Source organism: Stigmatopora argus, chromosome 20, assembly GCF_051989625.1.
Source record: "Stigmatopora argus isolate UIUO_Sarg chromosome 20, RoL_Sarg_1.0, whole genome shotgun sequence".
NCBI classification, from domain to species: Eukaryota; Metazoa; Chordata; class Actinopteri; order Syngnathiformes; family Syngnathidae; genus Stigmatopora; species Stigmatopora argus.
In genome coordinates this window covers 1,894,182-1,908,708 of record NC_135406.1, presented here as the reverse complement: position 1 = coordinate 1,908,708, position 14,527 = coordinate 1,894,182, and the positions used below count along the sequence as shown (strand labels likewise).

The 14,527-nt window shown below is 43.6% G+C and overlaps 1 protein-coding gene across 50 annotated transcripts in view; it reads right to left on the bottom strand.

The window, feature by feature from the left end:
- Positions 1 to 14,527, bottom strand: part of LOC144065839 (receptor-type tyrosine-protein phosphatase delta-like) — a 208,460-nt gene that overhangs the window by 66,751 nt on the left and 127,182 nt on the right. Inside the window, exon 1 of one of the 50 annotated variants that reach the window (XM_077589008.1) lies at positions 10,532 to 10,791. The exons of the other annotated variants lie outside the window; for them this stretch is intronic. The gene's annotated coding sequence lies outside the window, so the exon portion shown is untranslated. Of the gene's footprint in view, positions 1 to 10,531; positions 10,792 to 14,527 lie in introns of those variants that run through there. 50 annotated transcript variants of the gene reach the window in all.

The following is a 14,527-nucleotide window of genomic DNA, read 5'->3' as shown; positions in this document are numbered from 1 at the left end:
TTGTCCGTACAAGAGAGAGGGAGGGTGGACTTTGACGGCGTAGACAGATGTCAACAGCGATAAGCATCTGGCGTGACGAGCTCCAACTCGGCTATCGCTTACTAGCCGGAGCCGGGGGGCCCGCGAGCTGCCAAGACGAGACTCGCGCCTCTCTGTGACGATCAGTGCCTCCGGAGCTCGTGCAAAATGGCCGACGCCTTGCCAGCGCGTTAGAACGCGCCACTGGCTCGGCTCTTTTCCCTCCCCTCGACGGAAGCGCCATCTGTGAGTGACAGCGGGTCCTCGGCCATTTATTAAGAAGGCGGTAAACAAACTGCCTTTTTTTCGGGGCACGGGGGCCGGCGTCAACGATATAAAGCCACGTGATGGATATAATTGAGTCCGTCTCCATCCGTCTTGCGGATCGGCTCACCTATAAATCCTTATTTTCCAATCTGATAGCAGGCCGAACACAAATCCAATACGCGGGAGAACGCCGGGTCCTGTTTTAAGCAGAACTGCTCAGCAGATCAAAAAAAGTTAGATCGATACTGGGCCATTTACCATCATACTCAGAAGTCATTGATGATCTGTCAGGCCATTTATTTCGCAGTCTGAACGGCAGCGCAAAAAAAAAAAAATCCAAATCCTTTTCCAAAGAACTCTCCCTGCGTCCCAAACAAATAATGGCTAACTTAGCAAATAGCAGATCAATACAGTGTGCTTTAGTGAGCTGGCACGCCTGACTAGATCCTGGCACCTGGCCCATTTTCCGCCGTCCCCAGTCCGTGTCAAAACGGCAAAACTGCGCAGACGGCGACAAAAAAGCAGTCGGGATCCCGTTTCCGGGCAAACGGATTGGAAAGTCGAGCATTTGGAAGCGTCCGGCACCCTCGGCGTAAGCTTGAATGAGTGGCCGCATCCGCATCCGTCCTTCCCTGCTGATTGACTGAATGGTGCAAAGATGACTTTGCATCCCAAATTCTCTTATGACAGGTATCCCGGTGAGACACTTGCAAAGTCCTGCATACCAAAATCGAGAAGTCTGGTATTTTGTAACTTGGAGGGAACAAAATCTACACCACATGTGTCAATGTGGTGGCCCGGGGGCTAAATCTGGCCCCCCTGCATCATTTTGTGTGGCCCGGGAAAGTAAATCATGAGTGCCGACTTTCTGTTTTAGGATCAAATTCAAATGAAGAGTATAGATGTATATTAAATTTCCTGATTTTCCCCCTTTTAAATCAATAATTGTCATTTTTTAATCCATTTTTTCGGTGTTTTTAGTTCAAAAATCATTTTGTAAAATCTAAACATATATTTAAAAAAAAGCTAAAATAAACATTGTTTCAGATCTATAAAAAACTGAATATTCAGGGCTTTTAATCTAGTTCTTTTAATCCATTTATTTAAAAAAAAATCTAAACATTATGTCTAAAATGGTCCGGCCCGCGAACCAACCAGAGTTTCACACCCTTGATCTACACCATGCGGGGAAGGAAGTTATACAATGGTTTTATCGGCCATATTGTATTGCTTAATGTCATTTCTAGTTGAACTTGTACTTGTAACCTCAAGAAAAATTGACTTGCATTTGTTCCTTAACGCCAAAATGATAGAAAAAACGTTCTGTGAAACACCCCAGACTAGCAAAACGAACGATTTACATCTATTACCGTCAGTAAAGTCACACTTTGTAGCATTTTTTATCTATCGGCAACAGGGCCCGGACTGCCTACCTACCTACGTTAGACTTTTAGATGTATTTCCTAATTCCCGTCAAACTTTACCTACGCCCCCTTTTTCGCCCAAAAGACGGAGATACGAGCTGGAGGAATACGGATGACGTCTGCCATGGCGGCATTCATAAAAGGGCCCGGCGGCAAGCTCGCGGCGCGCCGCTATTTTGCCGACCCGTGTTATCATTCAGGGACGGACGGGTGGGTAAAAATGGCCTGAAATGTGATGGGCCCCCGTGTCAGCGCTTGGTTAATCGAAAATAATGGCCGGCAATTTATAGCGGCCGTCCAGGCTGGTACTGAATGTACTGATGCGGGAGATGGAATTTTAATGTGGACGTTCCATCACTGGCTAGTAGATGTTTCAGGCGCTGGCCAAACAGCATATGAAAGCGCAGAGGTTATCATATGGCGCTAATAAAATGGGCCACACTTGAAAAACGCCACATATTGCAGTCGGCGCTTCCACGCCATCTCATTTTTAGCTTATCGCGAGTGGACGAGTAAATGGAGTCGTGGGAATCAAAATTTCCACGTGTCATTCCTGTCACGCGTGCCAACGATGTTTTTCTACGGGCAGTGGCGTTCAGGAAAAGCACCGGACAAAAGATTGAGCCAATGCAGATTCGCCATTCATTGTTGAATATCGCTTTGATCCAGTTATTCACAGTCAACGATTGTTATTATTTTTTTTTTTTTTTTGCCCACTGTAGTTTGCTTTTTCTGTAAGTTAATCCCATTTCCTTAAGATGCATTGACTCTGCTTTCTGTGTATTTGTACCTCGTTTTCTTTTTTCAAAACATGTTGCTTCGAGACCTAGGAGACCATTGCCAAAGGTTTTTTTTCCGGAATTTACTGGACGAGACTATTTAAAACCAGTGGCGGTCCGTGCATTTTATCATAGCGCCTTCAACGAATCAATCCAACCCTCAAAAACTATTTTATTGCTATAAAACCTCTACTGCAGCTACAGCTGCGACACGTAAAAAATAATCAATGAATCAATGCACAAAATTGGGGTAAAATCCACTCCCTAGCAGCATATAATGATTAAATACAAATACTGGAGCTTTTCAGATATCAGAACCGGGCCCACACTTGAAATATTATTTAGGAATATAGCCATATCTGACTCGCCAAAAATCCTTTTTAACTGTACACAATATCTATCCTCCTTTCTGTCTTCCTTCTTTTCTATCGCCATCGAAGTTAATGCTGAAAGTCGATCCTATCCTTTCGTATTTCTGGCATAGTCCATCTTGAAAATGGCTTTAAATCAACTCACAGCAGCACGCTCCTGATACACTTTGGTAGCTCTGGCTAATCACTAGCCAATCATAGTTGGTGAAAGCGATGGCGTATCCCTACGCCTGCAACAAGGCATTGTGGTGTTACCAACTCGAAATCTGATTGGTTAAAGCAACAGTCTTATCGACTGTAGCAGAGCCTGTAGAACTGATTGTGAAGGCCTTGAGGCAGATTTCTGACCCTGGCAACAAATAATGGCTGAAATGTGATTGGTAAAATACTTCAATATGAAAACACACATCTGGAAGCAGTACAACCAGGGGGAAAAGCAATGAAAGGAAGCCAACAGACAATTTGGAATTACTTCATAAGTATTGATGGACAAAATATAATATATGATTCAGATATTTCTTAGGCCAGCAGAGAAGGCCTCGAAGGCCCTGACGGCCCGCCAATGTTCAAAACCAACTTCACATAAGAACAGTTTTTTGGCTAACTATACACAACATGAGTATAAGTCACAGGCAAGCCTAACTAAGAAAAAAGTATCACCGTAAGATATGCTATATGTTAGAATTATTATGGAATATTCTATATGTGTTGTAAGCATTTTTAATAAGTAATAAGGCATTTTAATTACTTTTGTATAAGACTGGGACAAACTCGAGGTCACCCTGCTGGCTCCAGCTTGTTGACATAACACCTCACCCTCCAAGGACTGTTTACTGGGAGATCTACGAAGGACTCATAAATTGTTTTGTCTGGGACACCGGCAGTTTACCTTATAAAGAAATTATTATGCTTATACTGCAAATTCTTACGCAGGTGTTTTTCTTTCAATGGCAATTGTTTAAATCAGATTACCTTTGAATGTTTTGGTTATGTGCCGCTAAATGTACCGAAGAGTATGCCGCTCGTCAGAATGCACTGGGGGCTAAGACGGTGTCACATTGCATCTCCTTGCAAGTTCGCCGCAGAGTTTGTTGAAAGATGTTTTTCCTTTTTTAATTAAATATTACTAATAATGATTTAAAAGGTTTGAATCATTATTCCAACACTATATTTTATACGTATTTCAATGATTTCAGACTGACGTTTATGCGGTTGAGTGTTGCAAGTAAGGAGTGACAGTCGAAGACAGCCATGATTCCTCGCAGTTAGGCCAAAAAAACAGGGCTAAAGTCAACATTGCTATCAGTGAAAACGGGTTGACAAGAGCAATTTAACTCAGTTATGCTCAGAGGCACAGTTCGATTCACGTATTGAAATGACAGAGCGGCTCTGACTCATGCTTTCCTATGTTAAGTATTTTAATAGAGCCGATCATTAACATCAGACTGTATTGTTAGCGTCCTCGGCTTGGAGCGCAAACACCCCGTCACGCCCGCTACGGGCTTTCAAGAGCTTTGGAAGTTTCCTTTTCAGCCTCTCGCGAGCGCGTGGCTCCCTGACGTCAGCGGCGGCGTTAATGAAGACGGCGTCGTTAGCGAGTTCCGCACAGCCGCTCTAAAGATTTTATTTCGCCGCTTCCCCCAGCTTGCTTTATTTCACGACGCCTTAATGAGAGTCGTTTGGAATAATAGGCTCGCATTGAACGGCGGCATCTGCATCCCGCTTTAAATGAGCGACTTCATTTCGGAAGATAATCGCCTTTCCCGCCGAGTTACTTTTTTGGCGAGATGTCGTCGCCTTTTTCCTTCCAGTGAATTTAACGACGGCAGAAATTACCGTTTGTTTTAGGCGGCGGGATAAAGCCTCGGAATTATGGCTGTAAAATCGTAATTACGACAATAGTGGAAAATAATTTGAGGGATCGCTGCCCAAAAATTGCTAGGTGGGAGGACTAGCTTGAAAGGAAGATATCGTAGATATGGTTGTTTTTTTGGGGGTATTTTAACTTTCAGTTCAATGATAAATTTTAAACACTAACAAGTACTAATAGAACTTGTTGGGTTTATTCTGGGATGTTACTATAAGTTCATTAAGCATTTAATAGGTAATGAAGCTATAAATTAATTTGTGCTATACTTTATGTTGGGACCGAGTAAGCTCGAGGACCCTTTCCCCCCACAGCTGCTTTCGAGGCCAGTTAATTGTTTTCAGGACTATTGACCGAACAGGACACCATGTTCCAGGCCGAGACTGTTGATCTGAGTTGGCAATGAAGATCTACGAGGGACTCTTAAATTGCTTTGACTTGGATTCCGGCAAATGGCGATCATCGAATCAACTTCCAAAAATACTCACATTATTGTTTAAAAAATATGGTCGCTCTGTTTACCTTATAAAGAAATTATTATGCTTCTTATGCTATTGTGCAAATACTTACACAGTTGTTTTGGTTTCCGATCCGCTCGGGTCACCTTGTATGCTTACTTGTGCAAATTCTTACGCAGGTGTTTTTGGTTCCGATCTAATATGAGATTGATGAGGCAGTTGTGTTTTTTGACCTTAATGGTGTTATTCGGTTAGCTTATGCAATTGTTTGAATCAGATTACCTCAAATGTTTTGATTTTGCGCCGACTAAATTGACAGAGGAAGATGCCGTTTCTTTAGAATCATTCTGGACGAGGACGAGTTGGGAGTGATTTTCCTTGCAAGCTGTAGCCAGAGTATGTTAATGATGTCTCCCTGTTTTGATTAAAGTGTATTAATAATAAACCGATCAGAACTCATTAATGGAGATGAGATACTATGATTTGTGAGAGTTCTGCATGACATAGTATCATTTTAAAAAGCAACATCCAACCCCAACAGTGATGACGACACAGTAGCTACGGTATCATGCGGTTGCTACAGATGGCGGCTACAATAACAAAAAAAAAAACAGGAAGAGAAGAAAAAGGACAACTTGGCCCGTCCCGATAGACATTCCGGGACGTTTTTCCAAATGACTGCGGCGGCTTTTTAAAATGGGATGAAACATTGGTTTTTAAACGGAATGTTTTCGCACTAAAAAACGATCTCACGCGGAAAAGTAAAGCGGCAATGACAAAGCTGGAGGCGCGTTTCCTGCGTGATCTATAACACTTAACAACAGGAGTTCATATTTTAAAATAAGCCCAGGCAATTTCCATCTTTCTGCCCCAAGGCAAGGCATCAGACATGAATGCCAGTATGAATTTTCATGCAAAAAAACTTTTGTTTTCCAAAGTTGCCTTCTCCAAGATTAATTCTTAAATAAGAGACAAATGTTGCCTATGCAAAATCGTGTTAGTAGGAAAATGCTAAGCTAACATTTGAGTCTTTCTCACTAAGACGGCGGAGGGGGGGGCTGTTCGGGGGGACTTTATCCACGGCAACAACGCACTCGTAAACGAACAAAGAAATTTAAATTAACTTGGATAAATATATACAGACACACTCAAACATACGTTTAATGTAACGTTACACAAAACTGAATTCTAGTTTTGTCTTTTGTTACCTTCGTTCTGGCCAGGTTAGCGGTTTGCCACGCCTCCACCCTCACGTTCGCTATCGATGGACTGTTTGCTGTTGTACTATTCCCTTGAAAATATTCCCAAAATGATGCACACAAATGTCCTCACAATAGGATAACGCAAGACCACTTGCCAACGAGAAGTAGTCTTGAATGAGCGATCGCTGGAGCTAACAGGCTAAGGAAGGAATAACAGCCTACCCACGTATTGATTGTGGGTAATGAAGTTTTATTCTGAGAAAGGGTGCCATTGCCTATGGGTGTTGTGTGCACCAGTATACTTCATTACCCAGAAAGCCCTCTTTTTGCCCGCGCATGCGCGTTGTGCATTTCCTGGTCGAAACTCGTCTGAATAAATCGTTCAGTCCTCATAGATATAGTAGTTATACACGAAAGAGATGCGGCAAAAAAAGACAGTGCGCTACAATGATAAACAGCCTCTCATGTCATGGCCACCTGGCTTGGTCGCATCTTGAAATTTTAATTGTATCGCAAGCGAATTATTCGATCGAAATTTTCGTCGTAACACGAGCATGTTGTATCACGAGGTACAACTGCATGTGTGTTTTGAAAGCAAATGTTGGAGTGTAATTGTCCTAATTATTTAACTTCACGACCTTATTTTGAAGTGGCCTTAGGCCTCGGCGTCCATCGGGCAGCCTCGCATTCCGCTCAAACGCTCCCTTTCCACACCGGTGTCCGGTTTCCGCGGCACTCGCGGAATGTTTCTCCGCTCGCCAGCCAAACTCGCGAGGACAAGATCGGGACGGCGTGGAGGCCTACTCTCCTTTTTATATCGCGTGACCTCAGAAGATAACCCAGCTTTGCCGATAAGTAACCCAAGCATAGGTGGAAAAAAAGAGGCGCTATCTTTAACCGTTGTCATCCCGGGAGTCCCAATATAGTTCCTCGCAAAAGGCCAAATAATTCAACGAGACCGTCCTTCGGAAGGCTAAAATGACACGCCGCCACACTATAAATACTGCGGATGGAGGACTAAATGGAAAGTGGTGTCGTCTGGACGTGATGCAAGCCGACGAAATGCCTCTTAAAATATAAACGAAGGGAGAAAGCATCACGAGGGCGTTTCGGGGCGAACGCTTGTGCTAAAAAGCCTACCCCGGTTCCTCAGTTAAACCAGTAATGACTCCGTTCCAAGCAGGGCTCTATTCCAGGTCTCGGGAAGCTCAATCGAATTAACGTCTATTAGTCGCTCATTTCTTTCACACACAGAGCTTTGGGGGCGTCTCCTGGGGGGGACAAACGCTCACCCCGCCAAATACGTGCGCCAAATTCCTGGGTCCGGATCCCCTCCCGGCCGGCCCAAATAATTGATGAGCATCCTGGCCTTGAGAGACTGCATGGATGACGTTGTTGTGGGAAAAAAACATGAAGTGGAGCTCACAATTTTCGCTTCAGAGAAGGCAAACACGTGACCTCAACCTCAAGTCAACCGAAGAACCAAGGGAGCCGTTTTTAGATGAACGGCACTTTAGCTTTGTCAAATTAGCGCTCGCTACGCTGAAACCGAGGAACCACGTCGGCAACCTTACTCCTGTTCAGTCGCCTTGAACGTTACTTTATTAATGCCGTCGACGGCGATAGTAGGCCGATCTGTTTTGACTGGGAGGGGCTAGCGGATGACAGCAATAGACTAGCGTGACCAAGCGGTTGTCGCTCAGATATAAAAACACAAATATGGTCTGGCTGAGCTTTCGTGCTAAAGGGGACGACGAATGACTGAATGTTTGGGCTATTCCAGTTCTTCCAGTTGATCTCTCTAACCTTGCAGTCCGAAATCCATATTCATTGTTTATTTTTTGCGGGTCCCAGAGGCGTCCCAATACATTTGCCCGCAGAGGTGACCCGATCTTTACCCCGTCCCATTTTACCTCACCGCCTTACCCCACGCCCTCGCCACGTTAATTACAAATCTAACTCATGGCAGGTTCGCACGCTTTCATTGTTTTATTCAAACCCGTAAGTATGTGATCACTCATGACCTGGTATACATTTCAAGAAGAGCAGATAAATGCTTTTATTTGAAATCACCGTGTGCCACTCTAAATCCTGAGCAACAAACAACCATCAAAAACGATCAACCACATGACTAGAAGCACCAAAAAATGATCAACTACGGTCAAATTGTGGAACTCGCATGGTGGCTTGAAGGACAAAATCATATTAAGTTACATTTTAATGGGAAAATTAAAGCATTTTTAAACAGGAGATGACATTTAAACCGTTGTCATTGTACCGAACACAAAAAAAGTCATTTTAGTTCCTCCTGGTTTCTTCAAAGCAGCGTGCTAGCTATCATTACAGATCGAACGCGAGGGACGACGCAAATGGTGGATCGTGGCCGTCAAATCCTGCAGGTTTATTTCGCCACGACGTCTGACCGTCTTGGAGCTCGCCATCAAACGCGCTGAAACCCGAGCGGGGGGGACAGCTGCGAGACCCCACGGGACACGTGGCCGTAACATTGGGGCTTTTCTCAGGGCCGCCACATTTGTGGAATGCCTACAAGCAGACTCTCCGACTCTACCAAATTCTCATTCACGATTCCTTGCGTAAACGTAAACTGCAACTCCCCTATTTTCTGATCGACCGTTGACTCGCATTGGAGGAAACCGTTAACAAAACCGAAAAAAGAAGACACCCAAAACAAGTCAATTGTGTCAAGAGTAATGAAATCTGAGAAATGACAACCCTGCGAAAAATACACTGCTAATGAAAATTGCTGCCAGAATTATCTTTAAAAAATGTGTTTACATTAACCACACAACAACCTTGCCAAACACAACATCTAAATGATTGGAAGACCTTTATGTATTCAGAATTTAACTCACTATCTGCCATTGTCAGTTGTAGACGCCCAATCCAAGCCCCTCCCTCTAATTATCGAGTCTGAACTGATCAACCAAATGCAATCTTCTAAAAAAAATAAACCGCCAGAAGGAATAAAATGACCATTCCCAATATATACTTCAAAAATACAGCATCTCCAATTTTATTTTCCAAAAATAAAGGATAAACAAATGGAATTTAAACCAATCAACCACAAACTGAGCACTACCGATGCCTAAAAGTATGTTTTTAATCGTCCAATTTTAGAGGTCAGAGCTGTTCTTCCACAGCAAACTGGTCTCCAGTCAGACCCAAAGATATTCACGAATGATTCATGAATTTTTCCATGCATTTTATTTTTATAACGCCGTCGGTAAATCACACGATGGCATACGTGACAGAAAATTGGAGGGGAATCTCTCCTCGCCGAAACCGCCGTGTGCCGTCTGCCATCTCAACATTTAAACCACATGTGTCACGGCGGATTAAAAAAAATAATAATAAAATAAAAAGGACATCTGAAAGACATAAAAACCGCGTCCAACATTCCTGTATCACTCTCTCCAGACACCACATGAGCTCACCAGTTCTTCACAAACATGTTTCTTGTTTTTTTTTTTACGTCATACGATACGAGAGCGTCACAGAATCGCCCCCTGGTGGTGACGAAAAAGCACAGTTTCACCTCTCAACCCGAGATTAGAAGCAATTTAACTCATCGGCTGCCCCTGACGTCTGTGCATGTCCGATTTGTGCGAAGTGGGAGGGCTGCAGCGAAATAAATTAGACGTCTACTCCAGCGAAACTCGTTTAGATTCGCGTCCGTCATCATCACAGGCAATAAAAGAGTTGAAAATAGCCGGGCCGCCACACTAAGAATAACACGTACATCTCGAGAGAGAACTGTCAAGTTGTCAGAAATAGTTACGCCGAATCGACATTTGAACCTTCCTTGCCAAAAAAAACACTTTTTAAACAAGGTTCTCGGTCTAGTTGATCACTTTTTAGATGCATTTCTATCATTTAAAGTACAACCCGAGGCTGTTTAAAGTTCAAATACTTTACCACGGGTTGTGAATGATTAATTTCTGAAACGTCATAATTTCTGCAGGGGGACCTTGGATCGGAAATGCGAAAAAACAACAAATCCCTGCCGGGTACGGGGTACCCCGAGCCCTCCCGCAGGCGTGTTTTGGCGTTTGACAGCCAAGCGCACCTGAAATCACTGCGGCAGCCCGCCGGTTCCCCCCCGCACGCGTTTCGCGGACTCCTACCTTAAGAGCATTGTTGCCATCACTTTCGAACCCGTCTTTGGCGTCTGGAGCAAAGAGCGATGCTATTTAGCTTTTTCTATTTTTTTGTTTTGTTTTAATCCAGCAACGGCAGTCCGGCGGGGGACGAAATTAGGTTTGCGTGGAAAGAAAACCAAGAATCCTCCTCGGCACTGGGCGTTATTTACAGTGGGAACAATCTCTGGTTTTGTGGGTTCCGTCTACGTCCCGCTCTCCATTGGCGTGAAGGGGTGGCGAGACTGTGGCTTGCGAGAGAGCTGCTCACATCTCAGCCTCGCTCTCTCTCTCTCTTTCCCTCTCTCTCTCTCTCTAGCGTCTCGCTCGCTCGCCCTCTCTCAGTGTGGGGAGCGACATGGAAGTGTTTGTCCATGTGTGTAAAAATGGAATCCCTGCAGGAATGCCCTCTTTTCTATTTGTTCGCCATTGCATTTATTTTCATTAGAAAGGTGTCAAGTTAATTACAAATCTAACTTTTGGCAGGTAAGTATGTGATCACTCGTGACCTCGTATACATTTCAAGATGAGCAGATAAATGCTTTTTATGTTATAGTTATTTGAAATCGCCGTGCGCCACTCGGGAATCCTGAGCGACAAACAACCATTCAAAACGATCAACCACATGACTAGAAGCACCAAAAAAATGATCAACTACGGCAGGGGTAGGGAACCTATGGCTCGGGAGCCATATGTGGCTCTTTCCATGGGTGCTAATGGCTCTCCACTAACCTGTGAGGTAAAATATGGAAATCCCTAGTGAGAGAGCCGAGTCCCGAACGCACCAATGGGAGCGTCACGTCGACACTGTGGCGTTGAGACTAGCTCTAGCACAACTTTAATCATAATTTTGTTTTTCATTATTATTTTCTGCATGCATCATCTCATTGATACTGATTAATTAGCAACAGCATAAAAATGTTGTCAAAATAAATCAGAGACTTTTTGTGATTAAAAAGTGGTGAAATGACAAAAAAAATTGCACATTTTCATATATTTTTACTTTTAAATTCTGAGAATGGCTCTTTAGGAATAACATTAGAAAATAAGAATTGTTTATGGCTCTCTCTTTCAAAAAGGTTCCCGACCCCTGAACTATGGTCAAATTGTGGAACTCGTGTGGTAGCTTGGAGGACAAAATCATATTAAGTTACATTTTAAATGGGAAAATTAAAGCATTTTTTAAAAAGATGAAATTTTAACCAGCAAAAGTGCCGTTTTCATCACGAGGGAGCTACGAGGTCAAATACTAATAAAATACTGAATGAATGATGACAAAATAAACTTAATGCGGGCGGAATTTCACTAATGCTGCAGCAGAGGTGGCGGCAAATATAAGAATTACAGTACAAAGTGTGACTCTCACTTCCAAATATCGGTCAAGGATGAGGATTTTATCTTTTTGTTGTCCTTCTATTTCTGCACATCAAACAGCCGAAGACTCGGAAGACATCTTAGTGGTCAATCGCTCATTTTAAAATGTGGCGTACATACGCGGAACACACCAAAGTGAGCTGGCAATTATTGGAAATGGGCTATGGCAAAGCACATCTAATTGGAAATATTGTGTTTTAGCGCGAGACATCCAAACCATTTTGACTGGGACTTTTTTTTAAACGCTCATTCCCAGTCAAAATGGATTGGACGCCGAACGGCTAAGTAGCCCGCGGATTCTACAGACCAAAATTCTGATTCGGGGTAATTGGAAAGTTCAGAGAGTAGCCGCGTCGGATTAAACGGCCGAGATGGGATTGGAACATCACCCTAACCGTTTGGAATAAACGAGCTATCGTCAAATTAATTCCCCCGCCGAGCCTCCCCTGCGATAACCGTCGTTCCCGAGCGGATAAATCTACCCCCGCCGCTTCGGGAGAATGACTTGTTTACGGCGGCGAGCCCAGCGAGTCAAGAGCGCCGGGCGAGGAGGGTCTCCGGCACCAAGGTGATGTTGTTTCTGGGCCGGCGGCGGAACGCTCATAAAAAGACGCGCGAGTCCGCGGTCCTTGGCCGAGACGTTCTCATCTGGGAATCTGTCAAAGGTGATGGACGAGCGCTCGCTGGCTTTCAGGAGCAATTAACGCTCCGCCATAATTTGAGGTCTCGGGAGTTGCGGCGTTGAAGAGAATGCGCCGTTTTTATGATGAAAATGATTGTAGAGATGGATTAGTGTTATTATGTAGGTGATAGGGACGACGTGCTTTATGGTTTGGCCGCATGCCAGTTGGCTTTATGTCAGATCATAACTCACCCGGGGACCAAAATTCGCTCCTTCGAGGTGAAGGATCATTTCAAATTGCCGGGTGTAAAAAGACATTCATTTCAAATAGATTGGACATCTACAATTGTCAAACTTATTCAAATGTTTTTTGTCGGTTAGCTTATGCAATTGTTTGAATCAGATTACATTAGATGTTTTGAGTATGGCGCGACTAAATGGACAGAAGAGGATGCTGCTCTTCAGAATCCTTTTGAACGAAGGCGAGTTGGGAGTGATTCTCCTTGCAAGTTGTAACCAGTGTATGTTTAAAGATGTCTTCCATGTTAGTTAAATTGTATTAATAATTAATCCATCAGATGGAAACAAGTTCGTAAGACAATGACTTCAATTGAGTGTTTTCCCATAGATCAGGGGTCGGGAACCTTTTTGACGAAGAGAGCCACAAACAATTCATATTTTCAAATGTTATTCCATGTGAGCCATACTACGAATTTTAAAGTCAAAATACATACATGTAAACGAGTGCCTTTTCATTTTTTTGGTAATTTCACCACTTTTAAAGTGGAAAAGACTGAATATTTTTTAAAAGACTCTTATGCTGTTGCTAATCAATGAGAGGGTGCATTCCAGAAGAGTCTACTGCAAAAAAAAAGAAGATTAAAGCAAAAAAAAGAAGATTAAAGCAAAAAAAATGAAGATTAAAGCAGTTCTAAATGTAATATCTCAGTTCTGTCAACAGCGATTTCCGTATTTTAGCTCACAGGTTAGCAAAGAGCCAGATGCACCCATCAAAAGAGCCACATGTGGCTCCCGAGCCATAGGTTCCCTACCCCTGCCATAGATGAATGCTCCAAATTCCAAGGCCAGACGATTCGATGGCGTCCGATGACGTGGCTAATTCACTCCGGGCTAGCGACCCTTCCAACCGTAGCGTCGGGGATTACAGTATTTTGACGTGAGCGTTCACACGAAAAGTCAGGATCGCTTCCTCGCGTCTCCCGCAATTAAACGAGCGTTACGCGCACTTAAATCACGCTAATTACGCGAGCGGTTGTCGGAAAATTAATGAACAACAAATGTGGTCGTCAACTTATTTAATACGGCGGGCGGGTGAAGGTTCTGCGGGCAGTTAAAACAGGAAGATTAGCAGAATTTGGTCATCGTAAACAAATAAATGAGATCACTGCACTTTAAGAGTGGGGAAAAAGTCACAAAGCTTTACCCAGTTACAAATTCTTCGCTATTCCGGAACTGAAGCTGACCGATACGGTCCTGGTCTATTTTTTGGGGGGTAGGTGTTTACGAGAAGCGTCCCACGCGTGACCCCCGCCCCATTTCACAGTTGGCTGTTCATGAAAAGAAGCTCGCTGCTAGCTGTCAAATGCGAGGCCGATGCTATCTGGCTCGGGGTCCAAACTAGCGTTTTCTCAAGCGCACTTTTGTCAGTTTTGCCCTTCAACGTCAAGTGGACGATGGATGCTGACAAGGTTATTTTCAAGTCAGATTTGGCATCTGGGATATATAGTTCTTTTGTCAATACACCCAATGGATTGTGGCCTGTATACATCGACATCAACACAGCTTTACAAAGCATGGAAAGCAGCGTTGGAAAAGTTAGGCTAGCTACTAGCTAGCTACTATTTGCGAATGGATTGTGGCCGCCTGGATGAACGTATAAAACTCAGCGTTTTCAATGACTCATTTGGACAATTGTTCAATTGGGACACATAAAATGAGGACTTTGATGGATTTGTGGGTGATGATGA